At 37.3% G+C, this 27,274-nt stretch overlaps 1 protein-coding gene across 3 annotated transcripts in view; it reads left to right on the forward strand.

The window, feature by feature from the left end:
• Window positions 1-27,274, forward strand: part of RAP1A (RAP1A, member of RAS oncogene family) — a 75,210-nt gene that overhangs the window by 278 nt on the left and 47,658 nt on the right. The window contains exon 1 of one of the 3 annotated variants that reach the window (XM_077780156.1): window positions 7,254-7,334. The exons of 1 other annotated variant lie outside the window; for it this stretch is intronic. The gene's annotated coding sequence lies outside the window, so the exon portion shown is untranslated. Of the gene's footprint in view, window positions 1-7,253; window positions 7,335-11,499; window positions 11,519-27,274 lie in introns of those variants that run through there. One more of the 3 variants, XM_077780157.1, reaches the window with a different exon arrangement.

Below are 27,274 nucleotides of genomic sequence, written 5' to 3' on the forward strand. Positions count from 1 at the left end.
CCGGGCCGGGTGTGGGAGAGAAAGAGGACATTGTGTCCCCCACCCTCCAACTCCCCGAGGTGTCATGGCACAAGCCCATTGCCCTCGCCATCTCCGCGGACACAGTGCCCTCGCCACTCACTGCCCGCGAGATGCGGAAGATCGGGCATCGCTCCCTTTTCCCTCTTCGTGCGTGTCCCCAGACTCGGGTCAGACCTGCCCGCAAACCCAGCTCTCCCTTTGGGGGGCACGCGAAGAGGGCGCCGGAGGGTTAGGTGAATTTCCTGCCCTCCCTTCTCCGCTAGAGAGGTGCGGGTGGACGGGAGCGTTGCCCTCTCTGTGTTCACTTCTGTCAGGGTCGGGGTCCCCCTTTCCTTCCTCTCTCCCCCCGCTCCCCGCCACCCGTGCGGAGGGCTGACATCTCTACGCCCCACTCCTGCTCCCAGCCCCTTTCCCGCCCTCTTTCCCCCGCGTCCTCCGTAGCTTGCCATGTGTTCGCCTTGTCGGCGGCGTTGCCCTTCTTGGGCCCCTGCTTCTTCCCTGAATTTTGTGCGGGAAGGGGTCGCCGTGTGATTCTTGTCTTCCTTCAGACTGGGGCTGGTAGGAGTGTCGCTCGTCCCCCTCAGGAAGTTAGGGACAGTGTCTTCAGCCGAACGGTGTTAAGGGAGAAGGGGAGGGGGAAGACTCTTGTGCCTCAAACCTGGGATCTCCTCCCAGGGCTAAGCACCGAGAGTTTGGGGGACCTTTTGACCTCTTGTTGGAAAAAAGAACTGTCACCGAGTTATGTATTCCTTTTTGGGAGGGAAGATGGTGTTGTCACCGCTTTGAAGGGAGGAGGGTATAAAAGATAAGGGGATAACGGGGTAGGAGGTGAAGGGGCCACAGCCTTACAGGTGGCCTCAGCTTTCTGCTTCCTGGGTGTGGGATGCTGATTCTTTCTGTTTTTTATCACAGTCAAGAAAGAGTCCAGTGTCAGCTCTGGGTTTGAAGGTGGGGCTCCCACCTTCAGAAGCCTGCTGTAGGGCAGTCTCAGAAGGGATGCTGCTGGAAACAGGATTTGGAAACTTTTCTTCTGGTTTCCTGTCAGTGTGTGGGGGCGGGCGTGTGCATGTGTACTTTTTCTTTTCTTTTCATGTAGTTGATATCTGCAGTGTTTAGACATAATAATCGCTCAGGCAGGCCCCGAGCCCCTTTCTTTCTGTCTTTATTAGGATTTCTTACAGCACTTTTCTGTTTTGAAACTATATTTGCATCGGTTGAAACTATTTTTTTTAGTCTGGCGTTTCACCGAATCTTGTCTCCTTGGTATTTTGAATTGTGTGCTGCGAAGTATGATTAGGTGGGAGGTGTCGGGGATCACACGGTGCCTGGGCTCAAGGGAGGCACTCCGATGTTTGTGGATGAATTGAATGATTGCAAAGGTGTGTCTAGGTATGGTCTGCCTTCTATCCTTTTGAGGGACGGCTTCTATTAGAATATTGCACTTTACCTCCGATGTAAAATAGTAGTTCTTAACTTTTTCTAGGCCACTGACACCTTTGAGATTATGATGAAATATACAGACTCTTTCCCCAGGAAAAAAAAAAAAAGTACTAGACCAGTTTCAGGGACACTCTGAAGGCAAACATAGATAGATCCCTGTCTCAAAAGTAATCTAGAATCCCTGAGTATTATTCAGTTCCATATTAAAACTTTTTTAAATCCTTTGTTCACTTTCTGTGTGGCCTCAAGAACGAGTGTTGACCCTTACAGACTAAACTTTGGGTCTTTAGGAAGAAGATTTTAGAGTAAGTAATTACAACTTTATGAGGAAAAGTTGTCACTAATTACTACTAGTCAGCCTAAAACTAAGACACTAGGGGCTTCCAAGGAAATAAGATTGTTATAGACACTTTTGGTAGTCTAAAATCATAGTCACAACTGACATAATTTTTATTGTATAAACTCCTTAGTAATGTGATCAGCACTTAAACATTTTCACAAATCAAACTATTCATTTTTCCCGTTCTCCTCCGAGCTTATTTATATGTGTGGTTTTTCACGTAGTTAATAATTATTGTATCGACATTTAATATTAATTCAACAAATGCTTTTTGAATGCCTATCGTGTGGATAAAATCGAGTTCTTGTTGTCCTAGAGCAATAGTCTACTCAGGAGTGATGGGCCGTAGCCAAACAAATACAGAAGATGTTAGATGATGAGAGCTATGCAGGAGAGTAAAGTAGGGGAGGGAAAGAGAAACAGTGGTAGGGAAGACACGAGACTGCAGCAGAGACCTGAAGAAGTGAGTTATGTGTGCCGTCTTGGAGAAGAAGGGTGTAGGCAGAGAGGACCGCAAGTGCAAAGACCCCCTCAGTATACTTGGCCTTGCTGAGAACAGCTAGGAAGACAGTAAGCAAGAGGGAGTGGGTTTAGGCTGTAGAAGTCACTGAGCATTATAGGTCATTGTAAGAGCTTTGGATTTGACTTTGAGATGAGCAACTAACTATTGGAGGATTTTAAGTAGAAGAGTTTCTGAGCAGCGTTCTGGCTGCTGTGTGGAAATCAACTTGGCAGGGAGTTAAGGTGGGCAAGAGCATAAGCAGGAAGACCAAGTAGGAGGTTAATCTTATTTTAAACCTTTTTCAGAGGTTGCAAAGTAGTTTATCTACCTGTTGTTGGGCATTATAGGGAGTTTGTTTCCCCTTATTGAAATAGCAATGAAATAGACACTTTTGTAAATGCAGCATTTGCTTTCTTTCGGAATATTTCTTTGGGATTAATTTCCAGAAGAAGGACTGCTGAATCAAAGTATATGAATTTACTTGTCTTCTAGATGTATCTGTGAATTCCTTCCAAGAATACATTGTACTAATTAGAGCGATAGCCACAGTTGTCAGTCTTCAGTATCAAGACCATGTCACTTGTATTGAGTATTATTATTTATACTTAAAAAATCATTCAGGTTTTAAAAAAAATATCTTTTAGATTGTAAGGCTGAATTTTCCAATAGCTTGAATTTAGAGTTCATGTGTTTGTTCACCTCTGTCTTCAACATTTAACAACTGAGTGCTAATTGTTGGGGATACGGAGATGAATTAGACAAGGTCTTTGTCCTCAGGGAGTTTTACATTCTGTTGTAACCTAGAATCTAATAGTTAAATAACTTAAAGTCTTGCTAAAGTTTACTATCATCTGTGAACTTTGTAATTGTTTATTTTTTAAATTTTATTTTGAAAGAGAGAGAGCATGCACGAGTAGGGGAGAGGACGAGAGAGAGGAAGAGAGAGAGAATCCTAAGCAGGCCCCATGCTTTTAGGACAGAGCCCCGTGCAGGGCTTGATCTCACAAAGAAACCAGAAGAACATGACCTGAGCCTCAGTCAGGAGTCGGATGCTTAACTGACTGAGCCACCCAGGTGCCCCTACAAAGGGATTTTTAAATGATATCTACAATTTGTTTAATTTCTGTTTTGCATGTCTTTATAATCTTAAAACTGATAGCTGCATGTTTTGTTCTTTGCAGTAAATTATGCAGCTAGTACTTAGTTGAATTTTTAGATTGTTCTAATTCTTTACAGTTCCTCAACACACAGAGACTATTGTTTCAGTTAAGTAAGGTTAGCATTGCATCTTTGACATTTTACTTAGTTTCAAAGGGAGAATGATACCAGCCCTGTTTGGATAGAAATTATACCCCTGTGAGGGCATTGCTCAGCATTTCTAGTTCTGAAATCTAGATGGCTTGATTTGGCATGAGCAGAGAACTTCACCACCTCTAAAGTGAGTGAGTCGAATAACTGAGTTACCTGCAAGCACCTAGCACTGTGTTTAACACATGCTAGGAACCCAACAAATGTTCATTCAACCTCATATAACCTCTAGGTTCCCAGTTCCAAAATTCTCTTACTTTAGAAGTTCAAAAAAAATTGTATAAAGTGTTTATAGATTAATGTTGTGGTGAGCTTAAAATTGTGAACATAAACTTACTTCCTCCTAATGTTCCTTTTCAGATTAAACTCATCAATTTTAAAAAGAGTTATGGCGTATTTCCAAGTATAAACTGTTCATTCTGATGTCATATATTGCTGCATGACTTAATGCCAAATTCACATCCTATGAAACTGATTAGGGCTAAACATGAATGTATTTAAGCCTTTATATGTTATTGAGATGAAGCATCCATCCCTCCTCCCCTTTTTGTGCATGAACTTTGGGTTGGTTTTTAAAAAAAAAAATTTTTTTTTTTACATTTATTTATTTTTGAGAGACAGGGAGAGACAGCACAAATGGGAGAGGGGCAGAGAGAGAGGGAGACACAATCCAAAGCAGTCTTCAGGCTCTGAGCTATCAGCACAGAGCCCAACATGGGGCTCAAACTCACAAACCGTGAGATCATGACCTGAGCCAAAGTCAGATGCTTTACCGACTGAGCCACCCCGGTGCCCCTACAAGTGGTAGTTTTTATGTGCTTTTCAGTCTTCAGTCTTTCATATACAGAGTTATATTGGCCCATTCAGGGTATGCATATTTGTAATAGTGGTTATGGACACTAAATGATTGACACACTCGGTACAGTCCCCTTCTCACAGTTTTGAGATGAGTGGTTAAGAGGGCACTTTGTTTCAAAGTTAAATTATCCAGAAGAGCATTGAACCTATAAGCTTAGCTTATCATGATGTACTGATAAGCAAAGCAGTTTAACAGAGAACTATGCCATGCTCTCATTTCCGCTTGAAAATAGGCCTTTTAGAGGTAGAAAGTAAATACATGCACCAATAAGAAAAGGAAATTGTGTGTGATGATTAAGGTGGAGTTGAAACAAGAAATAGTGTACTTTTATAAGTAGTCTAAAAATAATCGTTTTAATATAATTTCAGAAGTATATGCTATGCATGGTGGATTAAATATGTTTCATGAAATTAACTTCAGTCACTAGAGAAGTTAGTGGCTTTTTTTCTTGAAGGTACTGATGCCTTATTTATTTAGACTAATTCCAGATAAGTCTGGGAAAAACTTACTTTACATATCCAGTTTTCTCTTTCTAGCCTATTTAGTTCCCATTGATAGAGATTGGTTCAAAATGTAGAATGGTAAAGGTAACAGAATTTGGAATTAAATATGTAATCCCATGTTTGGTTTCAGAATTTATTTAAGTTAGTCCATATGCCATAAGAATATATATGGAGTATACCAGGCTACACATTGTAACTGGCAAAGGATACTGTTGGATTAATTAAAACTTGAAGTGCCACACTTTGAACTCACAAGTATATATACCTGTAACATTCCTGGTTGTTTGCAGTGCCGTGTTATATACTTATTCTGGTTGTACAACATAACTTTGCTCAAGATAGAACTGTTACAGTTATTAACTGCAAAAGTGTAAAGGAAGAGAGGCACAAAGAACTGGGTGCAATTGTTTCTTTGGACAACTCCCAAATGTAGCTTGTAAGATTCTAAGTAGGAAGAAATTATCTCTTGTTGCAAACTGCACATTTCAGATCACTCAGATGTGTAATCCGAAGAGTAAATTCATTCACTGTATTTTCAGTGATATTTAAAAATTCATTTATAAACAAGATCATTCTGTTCTAGACAGGTTGGCTGTATTAAAGGACATCAAGCAAGCAATCATAACTTAATTATTTTAGCAGTTGAAATTTAACACTAATCTTTGGATTTTATGTAGTTTTCAGTATCTAGCCCGAATCATTGATGTCTTATGATCTATCTTTTCCATTCCATTGAATGCATGTAAAAATGTTGCATGATTTTATTAATAGATTTAAGATTCAGTCATTGAACAGATGTTTGCATGACCCAATCTTAGGTTCTTTGATGGAAACTGAGATGTGAAGCTGTAGTTTCTACTATAAGGAATTTATAGTCTAATAATTTGTTTGCCAGAACCTGACACATGTTTTATAAATAAATGTTGCATTTTCATGGTAGAGTAGAAATAGAATGATACTCCTTTGCTGAGTAAAATCAGTGTGATATTTTAAATTGTTTTAGTTGCTCAACACCTACTTCTGTGGTATTATTTTCCTTTTCCCCCAGCCCCCACAGTGGTATTATTTTCTAACAGCTTACTGTTACAAGAAGACCAGTTTCCCAGTTTAAAATACAATAAAGTAAAATAAGAATTGTTTGCTTACTGCCTATTTTACTTCACTCTGAGACCTTTTTGGCAGGGGGGAGCGGGCGGGGGGCAAATTTGTCTCTATACATGCCAATTGTAGGGAAGTCCCCCTCCCTGTCCCCAGTTCAGCTAGCAGTTTTAATTCTGTGTTTAATGCAAGAATGTTTATTTTATTGTTGTTTTGTTTTTTTATAGAACGGCTTAATCTTTTTTGCTACACCGATAAAAATCATCTTTTGCCACTAAAGTTAACTATGCCCTAGGACAGAAATGTGCATGTAAACAAAATGCATCAGTGTGCTTTCTTAGTGAACGTTGGTAGCTTGCCAACTTTATTTTCAAGTTCCTCCCCCCTCCAGACTTAATTGTGATGTGCTTATAAGGGAACAACAGTATACATAGTTAATTTGCAAAACCAGAATAGTTTTTCTGGTTTTTCCATTTTGCATGTTTTGAGTTAGGATTAATTGGACATTTATTATTCTCAATAGACATACAATAAAACAGTTCATTTAACTGTGGTGTTTTCTGTTGAAGCATTGGCTCACTTTTAGGTAGTGAGCCTAGTGAAATTGCATGAATACTACTGAATTTTGGATGACGTTCTTTACACAACTTAAAAGTAAGTGTGGGTATAACAGAAGCTGGAAACAAAACCAGTTTAACTTTTTTTTTTTTTTTTGCACTAGGAAGTATTTCTTTTCCAAGTAATATGCCCTTGTTGGGCTCAGGATCATTTTCAGTGATTATGGCCACTTAAACATTTTTTTCCCCTGTTTACAGTAATTCATTTTCCATTGTGGCAAATTCTGAAAAGAATATAACTATAAAGAAGAAATGGAAAATCATTTATAACCCATCACCTGGAAGTAATTACTACTAACATTTTAACGTACATTTTTCTAGTTCTTTCATTGCATGTACAAATTTTAATTTTTAAAAAAATGGAATTAATACTTTTATATTCATTGTTTTGTTCCTACTTTTTTCTCTGAACAGGATATTGGTCTCCGAGTGTGGGACTTCTAGGTTGATTCTTTATAATATTACTATTTTAAATAACGTGGGCAAGCATTTTTGTACATTTATCTTTGATTGCATCTCTGTTTTTTTTGTTTGTTTGTTTTTTCTTCCTTTAGGATAGATTCCCAGAAGTGGGATAACTGGATCAGAGGGTGGTTACCCTGTGTATAAGAGTGTGTGTCACTGCACCTTCAATGGCATTGAGTAGGTCAGTTTTTACAATCTTTGCCAATTTGATAGATATCTGTTACAGTTCTTGGGTGGTAATCGCAAAATCCTCTTAATAATCTGTAAAGCCATCATAATGTATGATTAGTAATTTGCAGTCATCTTTGAAAAAAGTTGGCTGGAATGAATTTCTTTGAAAATATTTTAGGTGAAAGTAATCTCTGACAAGAAAAGACATTCCTTGAAGTTGCAATTTGAGCATTGTTCTTTTATTGGAAAGAAATAGCATTTTCATGTTCTCCCTTTACTAAACTGACAAACATGAGAAAGCTTGTTGTGTAGGTAAGTAGTAAGTGGAAATATCATGTAAAACTGTATGATTTGAGGCAACTTCTTGAGTATAAATTTGAGATAACTTCCTAAATATATGATTAGATGTTATTGAACTTTGGCTTTCTCATCTTTACAAGGAGACTAATAATGCCTACTTCGTAAGTTTGTTGAGAGGATTAGAAATAATGTGTAAAACTGCTTCATACATAGAAAACATTTAATAAAAGCTAGCTGCTGTTGTTAAATTTGGTGGGGCTTTTATTGCCCAATGGGGGGGGAGGGGGAGTAGGGCAGGAGATCTCATTTGTGTGTCCTTGTTTACATGAATAAATGCAGAGATGCAGGAAGATCATGAGCAGTGGCAGCTGGAGGGGAGTGGTAGACATTCTTTATGGTAGGAATGGCATGAGCCAAGATAGAAAGTTCAGGACAAGTTGGAGGACAGGGGGTTGATTTGACAGAAACCTAAACCTGTGTATTTAGAAAATATGGTGATAAGGCTGTAAAGACTTACTGGGCTAGACTTTGGAAGTTATTGAATGCTAAGCTGAGAAGTATAGACTTTATTCAGGAGCACAAGAAGTTTTGATAGGAGGAAAATGACCTGATCAGAGCATTCATCTTTTGGAAGATGAATCTAGCTACAGAGTACAAAATGAATCAAGGAAGAAAGGGACTGAAGGCAAGGAGGCTGGCTTAACATAGGTAAGGCATATCTGAGGGTTTTAAGGAAAGCAAGAGGGAAGGTTTTGAGGAGAGTTGCTAGGAGCCATTGTTGTGAAAGTCTCTGGGTCTTCAAGTGTACCCAGTGTGGAGATGAAATTCAAAAGAAACAGTCTGAGCCTAATGGATAGGCTATGAGGGATTAGGAACCCCGAAAATTGCAAAAAAATTGCTGCCTTTTTTTTTTTTAAATTGAAGGGTAAAAGATTCCTATTATTTCATCTGTGAAAAGCATATGTTTAAGCTTTCCTCGACCAGTGGATAGCCTGCAGAAATGTTATTTATTTAGCATTTTACGTTCTTAGTTGAGGACTCCTCACTTTTAGACATTATATTTCTGGAAGTATTATCTTAAAAGATGTCACTGTGAGGTTAGATTCTGAACATGGTCTTTCAGCATTTGTCAGTGCAACTGGGCTTTAGAAGCATCAGTTGTGTGAGCACAAGTGAAGAAAAGTGAAATATAGACTTCTCGTTAAACAGCTTAGAATGCTGTGGGCAGTGAAATATGGAGGAATGAAAAATAGGAAACTGAGTGTAGCCTCTTTAGAGCGAATACTCCTATTGTTCTCTCGTTCCCTACTTAATTTCTTAATTAAAAAAAAAAGTTTGCAAATGCCATTCTTAGTCATTGTGGTACCTGGCTCTAGTTCTGTGTTAAATTGTACTTTCTACCTGGCTAATTATAATAGGTAAGCAAGTTAGCCTACAGACAGATATTAATGGTTCTTTGGGACTGGTAGGTGAACTCACGTGGACTATGGATTATCTGCTCCGTCTTCCTTTAATACCACCAGTTGAGAATAGAAGCAACCCCCAGTTTCTAAAAAATAAATACAGGCTTATATTTCATGGTGTTTACATTTTTAAAACCGCTTCAATGTTACACCTTTCTTAATGTTTCTTTTAGTTTTCAAATATTTTCTAAACTCAGAAATAAACTGTTTATGATTAGTTACTTGTATTTAAACCTCTTCCCTTTAAAAATATTCTTAAAAATATCTTTTAAGTTACTAAGCAAATGTAGCACACAGTGTTTGAGATTGTGTTACTACAAATACTGTGTTTTTCTTATGTGTCAGTGCAAAAGCCCATATATTGTCAACCGAGTGAAATTTCATTTGCTAAAGAGACCTCAGCTCTTCAGAAAGGTATAAGATATGGAATCCCTTTTGAACTGGTTTGAATATCTTTCTCTTGGTCAGCAGAAGTCAGAACTGCAGTCATTCGCGTGGGCCTGATCACTCTTCGCCCTTTCTCCTTCCCAGCCGTAGCTGAGAGCCCGGTCCTTCCTGGTTTGGTGCATTCCGGCACTGTCACTGTTGGGCAGCTATGTCCTTCCTAGTCCGTATGTTTTACATTCTTTGAAACTTTCCTGCTCGCATCTTGGCAGGAAAAATAAGTTATTAGGTTGAGTGGCTAGCAGCTTATGGCACACTTTTATAAGAAAATTCATAATTTTATGTCAGTTATACCTCAGTAAAACTGAGGAGAGGGGCAGAGAGAGGGAGACAGAGAATCTCAGGCAGGCTCCATGCTGCCAGCGCAGAGCCCGATGTGGGGCTTGAGCTCACAAACTGTGAGATCATGACCTGAGTCGAAATCAAGAGTCGCACACTTAACTGACTGAGCTGCCCAGGCACCCAAAATTCATTTACTTTTTATATGAAGTGACATATGAAGTGTGTGAAACATACTCTGTCTGAAAGGATGGACATAAAAGAAAGCTCGCTTTTTAAATAAAATGTTGTGTACATTTTTCTTATTCTTTGTAGTCAAAAAACATTTTCTGTAATTTCTTTTGAATCATTAATTTTGAATGCTAAATGTAAATTCTTTACTAAGAAATCAGTCTTTCTCCAGAACAGTCTTAAACAGCTTGGCTAGTGATCCAACAAATAGTTATTGCATGATTATTGGGTGCCTCGTAGTATTCTAGGAGCTAGAGACAGAGCAGTGAATAAGACAGTTCTTAAGGAACTCTATATCGGGGGCTTGGTGGTGGTGGAGAGAAATAATAAGCAAATAAGGGAACGAGATAATTTCAGAGGTCACAAATGCCATGAAGAAGCTATAGCAGGATGAAATAGTAGAGTGATAGAAGGGTTTAGACTGAGTGTTCAGGGAAAGCTCTGAGATGGTAATATTTAATCTGAGACCTGAATGAATTAAAAAAGCTAGATGTGAAGATCTGCAAGAAGAGTGAACTAGGCAGAGGGCCCACTTGGTACAAAAGCCCTTAAATGGGAACCAGTAAGTCACGTTTGAGAAGGCCATAGAGATAGGCTGAAAAGAGACTGGTAGATGGGTTTGGGAAGAATCAAATCACACAAGTCTTTGGTGAAGGGTTTGGCTTTTGTTCTTATGAATACCAGGGAAGACACAGCCTACTTACCCTTATGGAAATATGTGTAACTTTTGAATTTGAAGATGGTGTTAATAAAGATACCGGCTTAGAACAAATCTGTAGGGTAACCAGTAGTTTCTTTAGACATAGAAAATCACTAACATGTTACATAAATTATGTTTTTCCCAGGGGTCTGCAGAGAAAGGAACGAATTATTCTCATATTGCAAAAAGCCTAATAAAATTATGTATGTGCTCTCAATAGATTTAAATAGGTCAAATATTATATATCTTTGCTTTGACCAATAACTATATTGACTTAAATCTTTGTGACTGATTATCACAAATCATTATCATATATTGTGATTTGTAAGCTGTTAATGAAATAAAACATGCTTGTACCTCAAGAACCTAACATTGAGTTTCATTAGTATTTATGCCTTTGGCAGTTTGAGACTTCCGATTAGCCATTACTTATCTGGTTAATTAAATGTCAATGCAGTTGGTAGACAAAAATCTATAAAGATGTGGAATCTGTGGACAAAAGAAGAGATTTTTCAGAGTAAGGCTGAGAACCACTGATCAATGTCCTAATCTCTAGAGGGATCTATAGGGAGAAGGGAAGTAATTTTTTTTGAAGGTAGAGTTACTGTATCTCATGTAATCTGCACAGCAAATCTGTGAAGTATTGTTCACTTTTTACAGGTGATAAAACTCAAAGTAATTATATAATTTATGACAATTAAGAAACTCCAGTTATAAAGGATCATGCTGACAACAGACTTCCAGAAGGGACTACCACAGTTACAAAGCATACAACAGGTGATCAATAAATATTTGTATTTTAGGGACGCCTGGGTGGTTCAGTCGGTTAAGTATCCAACTTTGGTTCAGGTCATGATCTCACGGTTTGTGGGTTCGAGCCCCGCGTCGGGCTCTGTGCTGACAGCTGGCTCAGAGCCTGGAGCCTGTTTCAGATTCTGTATCTCTCTCTCTCTCTCTCTCTCTCACCCTCCCCTGCTCATGCTGTCTCTCTCTCTCAGAAAGAAATAAAAAAACATTAAAAAATAATAAATATTTGTATTTTAGTTATATGCAAACGTGAATAAATGAACAAGTAGGTGAATCCCTATATTATAATCCTTTCTTTAGTGTAATACATCATTTTTCTCCCAGACAAGTCTAGAAAATTCTTCAGAAATCATTGGTTTCACCTTTTTTTTCTCTGTAAAACTCCCCTGCCCCCCTCCCCCCCCATGAAGTTTAAGTTACTTAAAACAAACAGTAAAAATCCTGAGGAGGGAAATGAAGACTACAAACTTGGGAGAGTGTAATTTTCACTTAGATTTTAACTGAGTAGTCTGTAATGTTTTTAGCTTTTAAAACATTCAGGATATCATCTTTTGTATTCATATTCAAGACACCATCTTTTGGTTCTGTGTCTCTTAATTTTTTTTACTTTAAAAATTTACTATAATTTTCTGAAAACAGGTGGTGGAACAGCAGTAGTCAAAATGTTTCTATCGCCAGCCTAGGTCGTCTACCTGATCTCTGTTTGTCAGGTGTGTGGGGTGGCATATATCTGTCTCTGTTTTCTGTTAGTACATCAGAATGGGTGATTTATTGTTCAGAAATATGAACTGATAATTCTGGGATAAAAGGTTAAAAAAATACGTAATGGAGTATGGTTTTTTTTCAACTGATGTTAATACCTAGGCAGAACAAGAGTGTGAGGTCTCTGAACTGTGTATTTATAAAGCTTCTAATCCTTTACATGAGTTAATATCTTAATAAATTTAAGTTTAGAATTCTTTCAGACAAATACCTAATAGGAGTGGATGTCTAAGAGATGAAAACAGATGCAGTAATCTAGAGAGTGAAACTATTTTAGAGGAAGGTTACAAAAGGGAGTGGATTATGATACAGGATTAACGAGAGGGGAATGAATAACACGTGGAAGTTGCTGTGATTAGAAAAGAAATTTATTTTCACAAAAACAGAACCAAAATTGGTGAAATGTGAGCTACGAGGAGATAAATTAATGTTGAATGAGTAAACAGAACCCTTAGTTTAGGGATGGTGGCCTGTAGGGACCTGCAGGGGGGATGTGATGAACCTTACTGTGTGTGGCAATAACATTATTTCATGGAGAGTGGGATCTGTCTTGTAGGTTTGAGTTGGCAGTGCCACACAGTAAAGATAGAATGAATAGGCTTGTTTGTGTGAAGAAGGAACATATTTTAAAATTTGCTTCCAGTTGTCCTGAGACGAAGATTATAAGATGACGGTTCTATAAAAGATACAACTTTATATGATATTTTGGCTTTTGGTATCCTTGAAGTGTTCTTTTTGTTGTTTTGGGTTTTTTTGCTAGATTTCTGTATGACAGCTTTTAGACTACTTGTCTGTACGTTCCACTGCCCTCCATTCTAATCATAGAATCGGTTTAGTAATGACATGAATAACCCCTGGTATGAAATTTTCTTGCTTTAGGAAATTGTTTTGCATCTAAAGTAGAAATGTCAGTTTGCCCTGTAGATGTGTATATCTAAAAATTATGGGTGAGACTTTTATTAATTTAATTATTTGAGAACATCAGATTAATTTAAGAAAAAACATGGGCAAGTGAGTTTAAAAGGTGAATCTTATGTCTCAGACCCACCTTTATTTAGAATTTCAGGTAGTAGGTTATTTTGTTTTTTGTTTTTTGTTTTTAAATGTTTTATTTATTTCTAGGAGAGAGAGAGAGAGAGAGAGAGACACACAGCGTGAGCAGGGGAGGGTCAGAGAGAGAGGGAGTCACAGACTGAAACAGGCTCCAGGCTCTGAGCTGGCAGTCAGCACAGAGCCCGACGCGGGGCTCGAACCCACGAGCCGCGAGATCATGACCTAAGCGAAAGTCGGACGCTTAACCGACTAAGCCACCCAGGCGCCCCGGTAGTAGGTTATTTTGATGGTGTTTCTTTTACATCCAGATGGTAAGTCTGGAATTTGAGAAACTCAAAATTGGTCGAATAGTATCCTCTTAAAAAAGTTTTTGTGCCTTTTGAATAGAGCTTCACACTTAAGACAAACTTCATTGTAAAACATCGCTTTGAATTTTAAATAAATATTCAGTAACTTCTCATAGTACTCCAGTGTTATAGTTACACATTGTCATAGGACAGTATTATTATTCAAGAACCAACCAAAATCTGCAGTTGAAACCATGAGTAGAGTGGTTTTAGGTGACGTAGTCATTCTTTTATCCCCTTTATGCTTTAGACTTGGACTACTGTCGTCAGTGGAACAAGCTTGAGATTGTGTCACTACTCAGTACCATCTGCTTGCCTGTGTATGTAAGCACGAGGCCTTCAACACTGGATATAAAGAATCATCGCTTTGTGGTGTTCTTAGCTGGCTTTGCTTGGGTTCCAGTGTACTGGCCTGAGCTAGTGTCTACAGTGAATTGTTATGGTTTTGATCTTTTACAGCCATAACACTTCCATAACCATGTCTTCGATATATTGATGTGCTGAAGATGGACATGTGCAGTTTTTCAGTAGACCAAAGAAAACACTTATTTAACCGGTAAATTAAAAAAAAGTATCCACTACTTTGACTAATCCAGGTGTGTATTCTCTGTCATTTAAATAGGACTATTAAGTATGCACCAAGGTAGTTTCATTTTTTATGCACGCAGTAAATCTTGGCATTATGGTTTTAACATTTTAAACCTGGAGGATTTAGCAAGGCAGGTATTGAATTTGGTGTAGGCAAAATTTTGAATCCTGCGTATTTCAAGGCGATGTGCCAAGTTAAGTGTACTAACTAGAGAACTGAGTGTGACTGACCGTATCCTAGTTATTATTATCCAACAGTGACTTTTGTTCTTTGTTTCATTTGCATCATAAAAGCAAAAACTGTGTTTCTTTGTGACTAATGGTGCCTTGAGAAAGCCAGTGGTTAATGCTGGCCGAAGTGAATTTATTGTAGGGGCAAAATTTGTAAATATTCCTTTTTTCTTTTATATTCTTCACAATGTCTTGTACCCAGTAGAGATCGTGAATAATAGGGTGTGTTTGAGAGTTCATGAAGAAATTTGAATCCGGTTCCTTAAAGGAAAGGGAGGAATTTAGCAGGGATTCCTAGATTTCCAGGCTCTTGGTTTAATTTTATCACTTTAGTACCTATAATTTAAAAAATCTTAGATTTAAATTAAAAGCTATCTACATTTCATATTTCCATGGAGTGGGATGATGATATAAGTATGCCTCATTTAATAAAAGCCACTATCCCCATTCATAGAAATATTGATTGGTCTGCAATAAGGCCAAGGAGTCTGTAGTTTACATCTTCAGGTGACTATATGATTCTGATGCAATACCTTATAAATTTCTCTATATTTTCATTTTAGTGTTATGTTTTAAAAAGTCTGTATTCTATTTTAAGGACTTAGTATAGGAATAAATTTTATATTCAATAATGAAAATTAATGCTGTCTTAACTTTCATCGTATATCCCTTTTTAGTTAAGTGTACATATATTACCATTCAAACTCCAGTAATAATTATGCTCATTGTAGAAAAATTGAGAGTCTCAATGAGGCAGTGTTTCTCAACCTTTTTATCATTATCACTTGCTCACCCTGCCCCAGTCTTTTTAGATATTTTTTTCTAATTGTACCCCCTCATAAAATTTTAATATCGCTCTGTGTTAATGTGTTATATGTTAATTTGCATTTTATATGCATTTTATATTTTCTTTTTTTCTTTTGCCCTCAGTAGCCAATTTTCTACTGCCCCTTTTGAGAGTGCATGGAATATGCTAAAAAAAGCCCAAACCCCTTAATTTTACTTCTCAACCTATTAATATTTTGGTATACATCTTTCCCAGTGGTTTTTAATGCATATACAGTTTTTTCTTTTAAAAAGTGAGATCAGGGTGCCTGGGTGTCTGAGTCAGTTAAGCATCCGACTCTTGGTTTTGGCTCAGGTCATGATCTCAAGGTGAGGCCTGCTTCAGACTATGGGCTAACAGCACCAAGCCTGCTTGGGATTCTCTCTCTCCCTTCAGGCTCTCTCTCTCTCAGAATGAATAAATAAACTTAAAAAAACTAGATCAGAAGCATAATATTTCCTTTTCCTTTTAAAAATATATTGTGGGGGCACCTGGGTGGTTCAATCGGTTAAGCGTCCAACTTTGGCTCAGGTCATGATCTTGTGGTTTGTGAGTTTGAGCCTAGCATTGGGCTCTGTGCTGCCAGCTCAGAGCCTGGAGCCTGTTTCAAGATTCTGCATCTCCCTCTCTCTCTCTGAGCCTCTCCAGCTCGTGCTCTGTCCTTCTTTCAAAAATAAATAAACGTGAAAAGAAAATATCGTGAATTTTTGTGGAAAATTAGTATATTTTAATATCTAAGAATAATTAATATCAGTGCATAGTATTCTATATATGAATTTACCATCATTTAAATGATTTCTTGTACTTTTCAGTTTTTTTATTGTAAAAATTGCTCTGAATCATTGGAGTTGTATTGTTCCATGCATTCTTAATTATTTCCTTAGGATGAATTCCAAGAAGTAGAATTATTTTATTCTGTACATTTAAATATTTTCGGTAGGTATGGTTTAGAGGGTGAAAATCCCTTTCCCCAAGGACAGCCACCATTAATGATGTGTCAGTAATTTATCCATTCTTCTATCGAAAAACCTTTCCTGGTTTTTTATTTTTGTTCTTCACATACTTGTTTGCTCCTGTTTTTCTGTGTCATAAATTCCCGTTTGTGTTAGAATTGCTGGATCATTTAAGAATTGGAAGTACACGGGGCGCCTGGGTGGCTTAGTCGGTTTAGCGTCCGACTTTTGCTTAGGTCATGATCTCGCGGTTCCTGGGTTCGAGCCCTGCGTCGGGCTCTGTGCTGACTGCCAGCTCAGAGCCTGGAGCCTGTTTCAGAGTCTGTCACTCCCTCTCTCTCTGACCCTCCCCTGCTCACGCTGTCTCTCTCTCTCTCTCCTAGAAATAAATAAAACATTAAAAAAATTAAAAAAAAAAAGAATTGGAAGTACATGCTTGAATTTTTTTTTTTTTTTTTTTAGGCTTTCTTCATTTGCCTACTCTCACATTGCCACTAGATTTTAGTTACTGTAACTTTGTAGTGTTGTGTTTTTATATCTGGAAATGTAAAATGTTCCATTAAGTAGGCAAATGTGTCTGTATATTTTTCAGATTACAAGTTACAGTTTGGCTAGGTTTTTTTGTTTTAGTGTTCTTTAAAAGCAAGCGTATGTATTTTAACTAGACTCGAAAAATACAAGATTTCTGAGGATTTACAATTTTAGGCTTCAGAACTTTTAGTGCCTAACAGTGATTTAGAACTCTAAAAGCACCTCTGAGTTGCAAAGTGAAGAAAAAAGCTGTTGAGCCGTGAGCTTTCTGGAATATTTGAAACAACATTTCTGTCAAATATGTCTTTTAATCTTTGGTTTATTGATTGAAATATCTTGGACATATTCTCTATTTGCAATCCAACTTTCATTCCTTTTAAACAGAGATATATTCTCTTTCTTTGACATTTCTGGTATTTTGGAGATCTCTTATTATGCTATTTCTGCTTATTTTATAGAGTTCCCTTATATATCATCTTCAGTTATTCATACATTTTTCTGAGGGTTAGAGTCTCATAAAGTTAAATATATGTCAGAGTAGTTATTATATTAGGTAACACTTGTGAACCAACACCCAATTTTTATAGAATCTTAATCTAATTAGTGTTTCTGCTGGATTCAAGCATGTTTCTTTATGAGAAGCTGTTAAACATTGCAAAAAAGTATGTTTTGATTTTCAACATAGAAATGTTTTTCGTTTTTTACAAAAAGGGCTAATTTTTCTCGGGTACTTTCGCCTTTAAATTTAAATTGAACTTCTCACACAATCACTAAAATCTTTAAATGTTGGTCCTGACCCTACTATAATTATATGAGCTGATTTTCTTTTTTAAGACACACTCTTGAGTAAGACTTTCAAATGCTCTTAGTGTTCTGGAAGAGTTAGTTTACCTTTGTAATGAAAATCCCTCCTGAGGGTACTACACTCTCCAGGAGGATGAAGGCCAATCATAACAAACAGAATAAATGATAACTCTCCCTCGGCAGTTCAGACAGGGCTGTTTTCTACGAGTAGCCTCTCCAAGTTGACTTGTGTACAGCTAGCCTAGGCCCATTGCAGAGGTTTACCTTGCTTTGGGTCACAGTTCTTTTCTCTAGCAAATTGAAAAACTATCTGTCTTCCCTCATGGTAGTGGTCTTTCTTTTGCATGGTATGTTTTAAAAAATTAGCATCACAAATGTGATTTTGTCCATCCAGACTTACCATTTAACCAGGCTGGAGATTCTGTTCTTTGGTGCAAAATTTAACTTAAATGCTTTATGAGTATACATGAAGCTGGGTTCTTTACTCAGTATCACAGCAGCAAACAAATGACAACACGTGTTTGAGCATTAACTCATTATGACTTTAGACCTTTGGCCAAGCCCTGTGGTTGCTTGGGTGCTGCCTTACCACCCACCCCCCAGTGCCTACTTCTTTGTTTTCTGAAGCCGGAAGCCATATGGAAAACTTAAAATTCATTTAAATGTGTAGTCCATATAAGGAGGATATTTTATTCTAACTAAATATGAGGCTACTGTAAATGATTATAAAACTTAGCCTGTGTGATAGACATTTGTGTTTGTAAAACTTCAGAATATTTCCATTTTCTTCTTATTTAAAATATTTTCTCCTCATGCTAAGTATTGTTATAAATTGGTACTAATAAGACTTTAATTAGTAATAGCCATCTGGTGGGAAAGAGTCATTAATAGGTTTGTTAGAATATAGATCTCCACTGCATAGAGAAGTAGGGAGATTTTATGTTTTGTGCCCTGACAGAAAGTAAACTGCTTTTGAGGAAAGCATCAAGTAATTTTTACTAGTTTTTTTATATAATTATTTTTCTATTCAAAGTATAATTAATCTTTGAAGATCCTTTTAGTCATTTCATTTTTAAAAAAATCATTAGTTTGAACTAAACAAGCCAGACATTATAAGAAGAAATAAAAGGTAGCTTAGAAAGTACAGATCAAGAAGAAAGTATAGATAAGGCCAAAAATAATAGTTAACAGTTTGTTGTGTACCCTTCCTGAAACTTTTTGGGTAAACATATGCATATGTATATATATAAATATTTAGGTTTTCATACCTGCTTTTTTTTTTTTTAAATAAAGTTTTCAGATGTAGAGGTGATGCAAGAACACTAGACATGTTCTTTTTGCTAGCATAGTGTGGCACTAAATAAAAATTCCATTCTTCAGAGACAGGTTTTGTCAGGTTCCCATCTCTAGCCTTGCTCTTCCCCTTACCTGGATTCTTTTTCACTACCACTCTTCTCCTTGAAAGGAGAGAACTATATTGCTATGTGGGTCTGCATTCTGGCTTGGCCATATGTTAGAATTAACTGAGGAACTTTGAGAAATAACCACATCCTGCCTCCACCATCCAGAGGTTTATTTTTTTAAGTTCATTTATTTATTTTGAAAGAAAGAGATTGTATGTGCACAAGTGCTCCCCAGTGTGGAAGGGGCAGAGAGAAAGAGGAGAGAGCGAGAATCCCAAGCAGGCTCTGCCCTGTTAGTGCAGAGCCCACCGTGAGGCTTAATCTCACCAATCGTGAGATCATGATCTGAGCCGAAATCAAGAGTTGGACACTTTACCGACTGAGCCACCCAGACATCTCCACCATCCAGAGATTCTTAATTAATTGGTCATGATGTGAGAAAAGACTGTGCTTTATCTTAGCCTGAGTATGGAAGCCTGCCTAAACTTTTGCGTGCAAGTATAAGATAGGGGAAAGTGATGATTGAGTCCATTGGGGGTGTTTCTCAGTTTCCTGTTTTTAGGAAGGGTCATAGGCATAGGCCTTTGAAATCCCTCATGTTCTCAAATGAATGCACTGCCACAAACTTCTTCATTTATTCCAGTATTGGTTCATCTACAGAGTTTGTATTATTTGAATTCTAAGGAAAATCAGCACATTAATGCAGTGCAGATTAGATAGACAAGAAGGTCAGTGGTAAAGCGGTATGGTGTTGTGGTTAACCTCACAGATGGTAGAGCCACGTTCTCTGGGTTGCAATCCTAATTCTATAATTTATATCTGGTGAGCTTGGGCAAATTCATTTTAGCCTCTGACTCATCTATAAAATGGGGGAGAATAGCCTCTATCTCATAGGAATGTTGTGAAGATTAGAAATATTAATATGTAAAGTGCTCAAAACAGTATTTTGTAGGGGCACTTAGGTGGCTCAGTCCCTTGAACATCCGACTCTTGATCTCAGCTCAGATCATGATCCTAGGGTCATGGGATCAAGCCCCAGCTCTGTGCAGAGCATGGAGCCTGCTTAAATTCTGTCTCTCTCTCTCCCTCCCTCCCTCCCTCTCCTTCCCTCTCTCTCCCTCCCTACCCTCCTCTCCCGTGTCTCTTCCTCTTTCCCTCTGCTTCTCTCCCCAACTTGCACTTGCACCTCTCAAACAAAACGAAACAAAACAAAACAAACCTAGTATTTCGTGTATGGTAAGTACTCAGTAAATAGTAGTACAATTCATATATTCCTTTTTTTGTTTCTTTTCTAACAGTTTTACCCTTTTCTTGCCCATTTACCCAAATTAATGCTTTCTTTGGTAAACTAGAGCAGGGGTCAGCAAACTTTTTCTGTAAAGGGCCAGATAAGAAATAGTTGAGGTTTTAGGGACATATGGTCCCTATTGCAGTACCATAGGGCAAAAGCAGCCATAGACCGTATGTAAACAAGTGAGCATGACTGTGTTCACTTTATTTATAAACATTGAAGTTTGCATTTCATACAATTTTCACATGTCATGAATTACTAATTTTCTCTTGATTTAAAAGAAGGACATTTAAGACTGTAAAAACCATTCTTAGTTTATAGGCCACACAAAAATAGGCAGTGAGCCCTATTTGGCCTACAGACCAGAGTATGCTGATTCCTGAACTAGAGTAAAGGAACCCACCTATTCTGCCTATTTTAGACACCCCTTCTTTCTTAAGCATGCCTTCATTCTTTAATTTCCCTGTACTTTGGAGGAATCTAGAAAATTATTTTTGTTGCCATTAGGTTTAGAATTTAGAAATTGTACTCACAGCTTAAACGATGAACACATGTATGAAACGGAGCTCTGTGAGCTCTCTCTTCTTAGCACCAAGATATAGTAGGTGTTTGTATTAGGGTTCTCCAACGAAACAGGCCAGTAGGATACACACACACACACACGCACACACACACACACACACACACACTGTGTGTGTGTGTGTGAGCGCGCGCGCACGTGCGTGCTCGCATGTGTGTACATGTGTATAGGGAGAGATATATTTCAAGAACTTGGCTTATATTGTTGTGGGGCCTGACGAGTCCAAAATTTATAGGGTAGGGCAGCTGGAAACTCTCTGGCAGCCTGTGGTAGAATTTCTTCTTCTTGGAACCTCAGTTGTGCCCTTAAGGGCCTTCAGCTGAATGTATGGAGCCTCCCTTACATTATTGATAACCTCCTTCACTTAAAGTCAGCTGATTGTGGATATTAACCGCATTTACATGATACCTTCACAGCAACACCTACATTCTGTGTTTGTTTGAATAACTGGGTACGACTGTATCTTAGCCAAGTAACAACCTGCAACTAACCATCACACAGTTCAATAAATACTTTTCCAGTAAAAGGAAGAACAAATGGCTAAAATGGTTAATTGGAGCAGAAAGAGACATATTTGAAGGATGTTGAATAATAGACTTTAAGAAAAAAGTAAGCACCCAGACGTCAGGAAGCCCCAAGAGGCACGAGGGCAGCATGAGGGCTGAGACCTTGGTAGCAGGAATAAACAGCGTCTTTAGCGTACACAGTTGGAGTGGGTCTACTTGAACCATTTCCCGTCTTTACATCATTGTGCTCAAGATTCAGCTTCTTAGGAGAGTCTGCCTGAATGGTCTACTTTGAATTTGGATAAGAGATCTCCTTTGCCCACTGGAGGGTGGGACACCTTGATTGACATTTCCACCAAAACTGCAGTGAGGGAGACGGGTTATTTCCCAACAGAGAGGCAAGATGCTGTTACCAAAGGAAGGAGGAAGGGATACTAGACATGTAAAAATAACAGATGTCTACTTCACCAACCCTTGATATCTGCCCACATAGAGGGACAGCTGGCGAGGCTGACATGGACCAGGGCCAGATCATGGAGAACTTTACAGGCTCTGATAATGAGTTGGGGCCTAAATGCTCTAGAAGAGTGAACCTTTTTGGAGTCATGGACTCCAGTGAGAATTTGAAATTTTTGGACCAAATTCTGGATCCTCTTCTGTTCTTTAGAGAATTGTATTTAGGCTTAAAAAAAAAAAAAGGTTTGTTTAAATTTGTTTTGTTTTGCATAGCATTTCCAAAGATTCTCCTATCTTGAAGTATATCCATGATTGGTGGGAAGAAGGGCTAGTCTCTTAACCTGAATAGTTAAGAACTCATAGGGAGAGGGTGGTATATACTATTTAAGGATTTTAGGCAGGGGAACCACAGTAGAGTTGCATTCTAAGTAAGTCATTCTGGCTTATATTGAAGGATGGATTCAAGGTAGATAAGGCTGGGTGGAGGCTAAAATATAATCTCAGTATTACTTCTCTTCCCTCACTTCTGGTATTTGCAGTTTTTTGATTTCTCCTTAATCTCTGATTGCTCATGGAAAGATTTGGTTATGGGATGATTAGTGCTTTAATTAACAAAGAAGTAATAGGGATAAAAAGGGTAAACAATTTTAAGAAATATTTAGGAGATAAAATCCACGGAACTTAGCTATTGATCACATTTGGGGAACAGATTGTACATGGGCATGTATGTTTCTAGCTTGCATGACAGAAAGTTGCAGAGGGAATGAGTGGAGTGCAGATGGAGGATTGACCTTAATTGTGAGGAGGGACTTCATCCTCTGAGTGGAACTTGAGGAAAAAAGTTGATGGTGACTGGACTTGATACCAGTGAGGGGGGAGGGAATGGGAGAAGAAGTAATGATTGGTAAAAGGTTGATGTGCAGTACTGAAGGTCCAGGTGAGATCTCAGACCAGGACTGTGTGGCAGTGACACCTGTTACATGATGGCGGTGTCTCCGGCGATGAAGAAAGATTTTAAGATACATTCATGGTTGATGTTACACTGGCTGGTTTTGGGGGGCACACAGGAATACATAGAATAGAGTTAGGTGGGCAAAAAATAACTCAAAAGAATATAGCTATGATGAAGAATAGACACATATAGAGCCCAAACTCGGTGCTAGGCACATTTATAAATATGCTCTAGAGATACTAACTTATTTACTCAAAGTAACCCTCTGAAGTAGCAAGTTATTCCAATGATGAAACCAAGGCACAGAGAGGTTAAGACATTGCCTAGGATTACAGAGCAAGTAAATGACAGAGCTGGACTTCAGACCCAGAAGTTAGGTTCCAAAGTCGATGCTTAGCTACTAAGCTACACCAATGATTGCTCTTGGAATCTAGATTTAGGAGAGAAGGAGAGGAGGTGACAGGCTGGGAGATGATGACGGGATCGAAGTGTCTGAGATTTTAGTGCTGTGGGAAATCTGTGCTGTGGGATTTTCCTTGGATTACAGACACACTGAGTTATACCAGGCCAGGTATTGAAAAAAAGGAAATTAGACATTTACTAATAATTCTTAATGATCAGGAGCCTGTTTCACGAATTATATTTGGACTGCACAGTTCTTTTTGCTTCACTTTTGTGTGCTGATAACAAGGTATTCTTGTGAAAGTAAAACTTCTCCGTTTCCTTTCGTATGCTTTATTACTCTAGTTTGACAGAATCTTTAGTAAAAGACCAGATCTTTCCTATTCTTTCTCTTTGCTGTCATAACGTTAATTTGGGAGGCTTGTTCATTTCAGTGTGTTTGCATCCAGTGCACTGCCACTGTTAAGTAGAGGAGCCCTGCCAGTTAGAGTTAGAGAGGTTTTGTTCTAATTTGGAGAGACAGCCTGTGTCTATCTTTCAGATTTCCTTTTCTTTCTTTTTTTTTTCCCTCCATGAACTTGGTGCCCAATTTGTAAATACGTTTCAGCAAATGCAGACTAAGGGAATACCAACTGAATGCATGCCTCAGAGTGGAGCCCCTTTTTCGAAAAATGCTTGGCTTTTTCCACTGGTGGTTGTTACCTAGAAGCCATATAATTAATAAATTAATCAAACTAACACTTTGAGAAAAGGCATTATAATATTTTTGCCTTATTAAATTTAGTCAATTGGTCTTATTTTCCTTTATCACTGCCTTGTATTCATAGTAGATCAACATAATGGATATTTGTGAGATTAGGGACCACTGTAATATTGTTTTTTTCCACCTTTATTAACCTAGATACTGCGTTAGTTTGATACTTGCTGGGCTCAATATGCCTTACCGATTGATTTAGGCAAATAAATCAGTTATTTGCTTCTAGCCAATGAAAGGCATTGTTAGAAACAGGGCTCTAGATCTAAATGTTAAGATTTTAGCTTCTAGGAAATTTAATCATATATGTTTAATTGTAGCATCTGCCTTTGAACCTTGACCCTCAAGGCTTTAGTAGTAAAGTTTTTTCTGTGCTCAAGTAGTTTTTCATTTGACTGTAAATACTTTTTCCCAGTTAACAAGCTTAGTTCAGATCTAGGCCTGTAAGTTCTTTTTTATGCCCATAGAGAGTTTTAATTGTTCTTATTGATTGGTATCTTTTAACTAATATGAAGTTATTTAAACTGGTAAATTGTTATCAACAGAATATTATAGTAATCATTTTTGAAGAACTTTGAAAATTATGTGAGTCTAAAAGTATTGGACTCAAACACAATGTTGAGTTGGTAATTTTGTAATTTACTTGTATGTAGCATTTGTTAGATTTTACAATTTATATATGCTGCTGTTCTGATACTTTTATACATACCAAAGGATTAAAATCGGTCTAGATACTGAGAAATTTCCGATCAGTGTGAATGTGTATGAACGTTGTAGGTAACCTGGCAGTCTTTTAGTTTGCCCTATATTGAGAATTCTGCTCTTCAATGAAAATAGCTGGTATACTTGTTGTCAAGAATTCTACGTAGAAATTCCTCTATAATTATATTTTCAGGTGTTTTCATGACAAAGTCACTGCTTAACTGTGCTATAGTTTCCATTTATTTGTGGTATTTTGTGTATGTGGTTGGTTGGAAATTTTATCATATATCATGGGAATATTTCTTTTATGACAGTTTAAAGATTGTTCTCACAACTCATCATTTATTTTTATAATTTTAATTATTTTATTAAATGTTTCTTTGGCAGCTCTTTTAATATCCTTAAATGTTTCCATGTTTATGACCCCTGGTCACGGTCTTTCAACATATTGATGTCAAATGCAAGATTTCAGGGTTATTTTCTCCCTGTATGATATTATTTAGATAAAAGAAAGCTTTAATTCATTCAGCCATAACTTTAAAAAATAGAGTTAGATACTACTATTAAACAAATATTTTGCAGGAGTAATATTCTTTCTAATGACAATTTTCCAGGCAGAAATGTTGTACTCAAAGTGATTTTCAGAGTTGAAAGTATTTTAAAGCTTTGATCAGAATTGGATTTTCAAAGAGATTCTTGTAATAAATTGATATCTGTAAATGTGCAGACTCAGTATGTACCAGACCTATGCATTGATGTATACATAAGTAAAAATGAGAGTAGGGAAAGTGGAGGTGGATGGAATGTGGGTGGACCTGGATGATAATAAGTATTTCCTCGTGGTCATTTTTGTCAACAGTATTTCAAGTATTTAAATACTCCTTCTCTGAGGCAAGTATTCGAGTACATTTCAACCACAGTGACTTAGACTTAACAGTCATTGGAATGGCTTTTCTTAAAAGAATTTAGCCACTGTGAGCAAAGAAACCTGCTGAAACAAGGCTTAATTTTGAATTAAAAAAAGTTAAATAGAAGCTGATATTAGAATGACTGCATATAAGATACGTTGTCTCGACCTTTCATTTGTCACCCTATTTTGTTGTATAGTCTCAGCCATTAACTACTTTTAATCAGTTTTGTAGTAGTTGGACATGGAAAGAAAAGGAGAGGAAGCACACATCTGGAAATTTTGCCCTTTTTTGGATTTTGTTCTTGTTTTGCTTTTACTGTAGAAAATAAAATCTGATAAGCAATTAAGGAAGACGGCATAGAGTTTAGGTTAAGAATGTGGGCATCCGAATCATGTTGCCTGAATTCTGATCCCAGCTATGCAAATTACTGTGTGTGATCTTTGGTTAAGGTACTTTTCTTAGCCTCACTTTCTTTAGCTATAATATGATGATTATAGTGGTAAGGTAACTCTGCCTTATGTTCATGAAAATCAAATGGTGTGGTCCATGTGAACCACTTAGCATGGAATATTAGATATTATCATTGTTCTATTATCCCTTCTTTTCTCTTGACTATGGATTCTGACTTGATTTTTGAGGTTACTATTTGGTCTCCATTGAATTTTAGCAGGCAGCTTAGTGTTTAAAAGAATATTTAGTACATTTTTCCTTTTAGCGAGAATAAGCTAAAGATGCAAAAGAATGAATGTTGTCTTAGATTCCTAAGACCTGGGGAACCGGTCTGAATACTTTTATGTACTTGGTTAACCTTTATGCTATTCAGAATGTGAGACCAGTTTGTGCTGATTTCCATTCCTCTGTTAGTCTTAAAAAACGAGTCACCATAGTGTTCATTGATGTCATTAAGACCATTAGGAAAAATACTTATTCTCTATGAAGATCCAGTTTATACTTATATTTTAATAGTCAACTAAAGAATTTTGGTTAATTCTTTTAACAATATATGAGTAATGTTATTTGTAGGGTGCTTTTTATAAACCTTTATAAACTTTGTCTCATTTGATCTTCACAGTTATATGCAAAAGGTAGGACAGATGGAATCACTCCTACTTGTAAAGATGAGAAATCTGGGCTCCAAAGAAGTTCTGCAACTTGCCCAGAGATAAATAGTTATGTCTGCTGTCTCTTATATTAGTCTTCATTCTACTATATCAAAGAGTTTCTTTGTAGAACCAATCCCTTCTATGTGATCAACCTATAATTTCCAGAATGTCAAACTCAAATTGTTGAAATCACTGGATTTTCACATTTGCTAAAAGTATGTACCTTTTGTTTTGGTTATTANTATATATAATTTTTTTTTTGGCTATATATCAAGTTAGAAAAGATACGAAGTTCCACTGTAGTATATTACTGTAATTTTAATCTTATTTGTAGCTGTAGGATTTAGAGATACTTGGTTTGGAAGTATTCTCTTAAAATACATTTGTTGCTAGAAAGTTATTTTAGTAAGTAAATTAACTCTAAATATAATTTTTATTTCAGAGGACTTTATGAAAGATTTTTTCCTCTGATTCTTATGGTATTCTTAGTCAAGCTGACCAGTTTTAAAAGAAAAAATGACTTTTTATTTTCAGGAATCACTTTAAAAACTAGCATATTTTAGGGGCACCT

Source organism: Crocuta crocuta, unplaced genomic scaffold, assembly GCF_008692635.1.
Source record: "Crocuta crocuta isolate KB4526 unplaced genomic scaffold, BGI_CrCroc_1.0 scaffold364, whole genome shotgun sequence".
Lineage (NCBI taxonomy): Eukaryota > Metazoa > Chordata > Mammalia > Carnivora > Hyaenidae > Crocuta > Crocuta crocuta.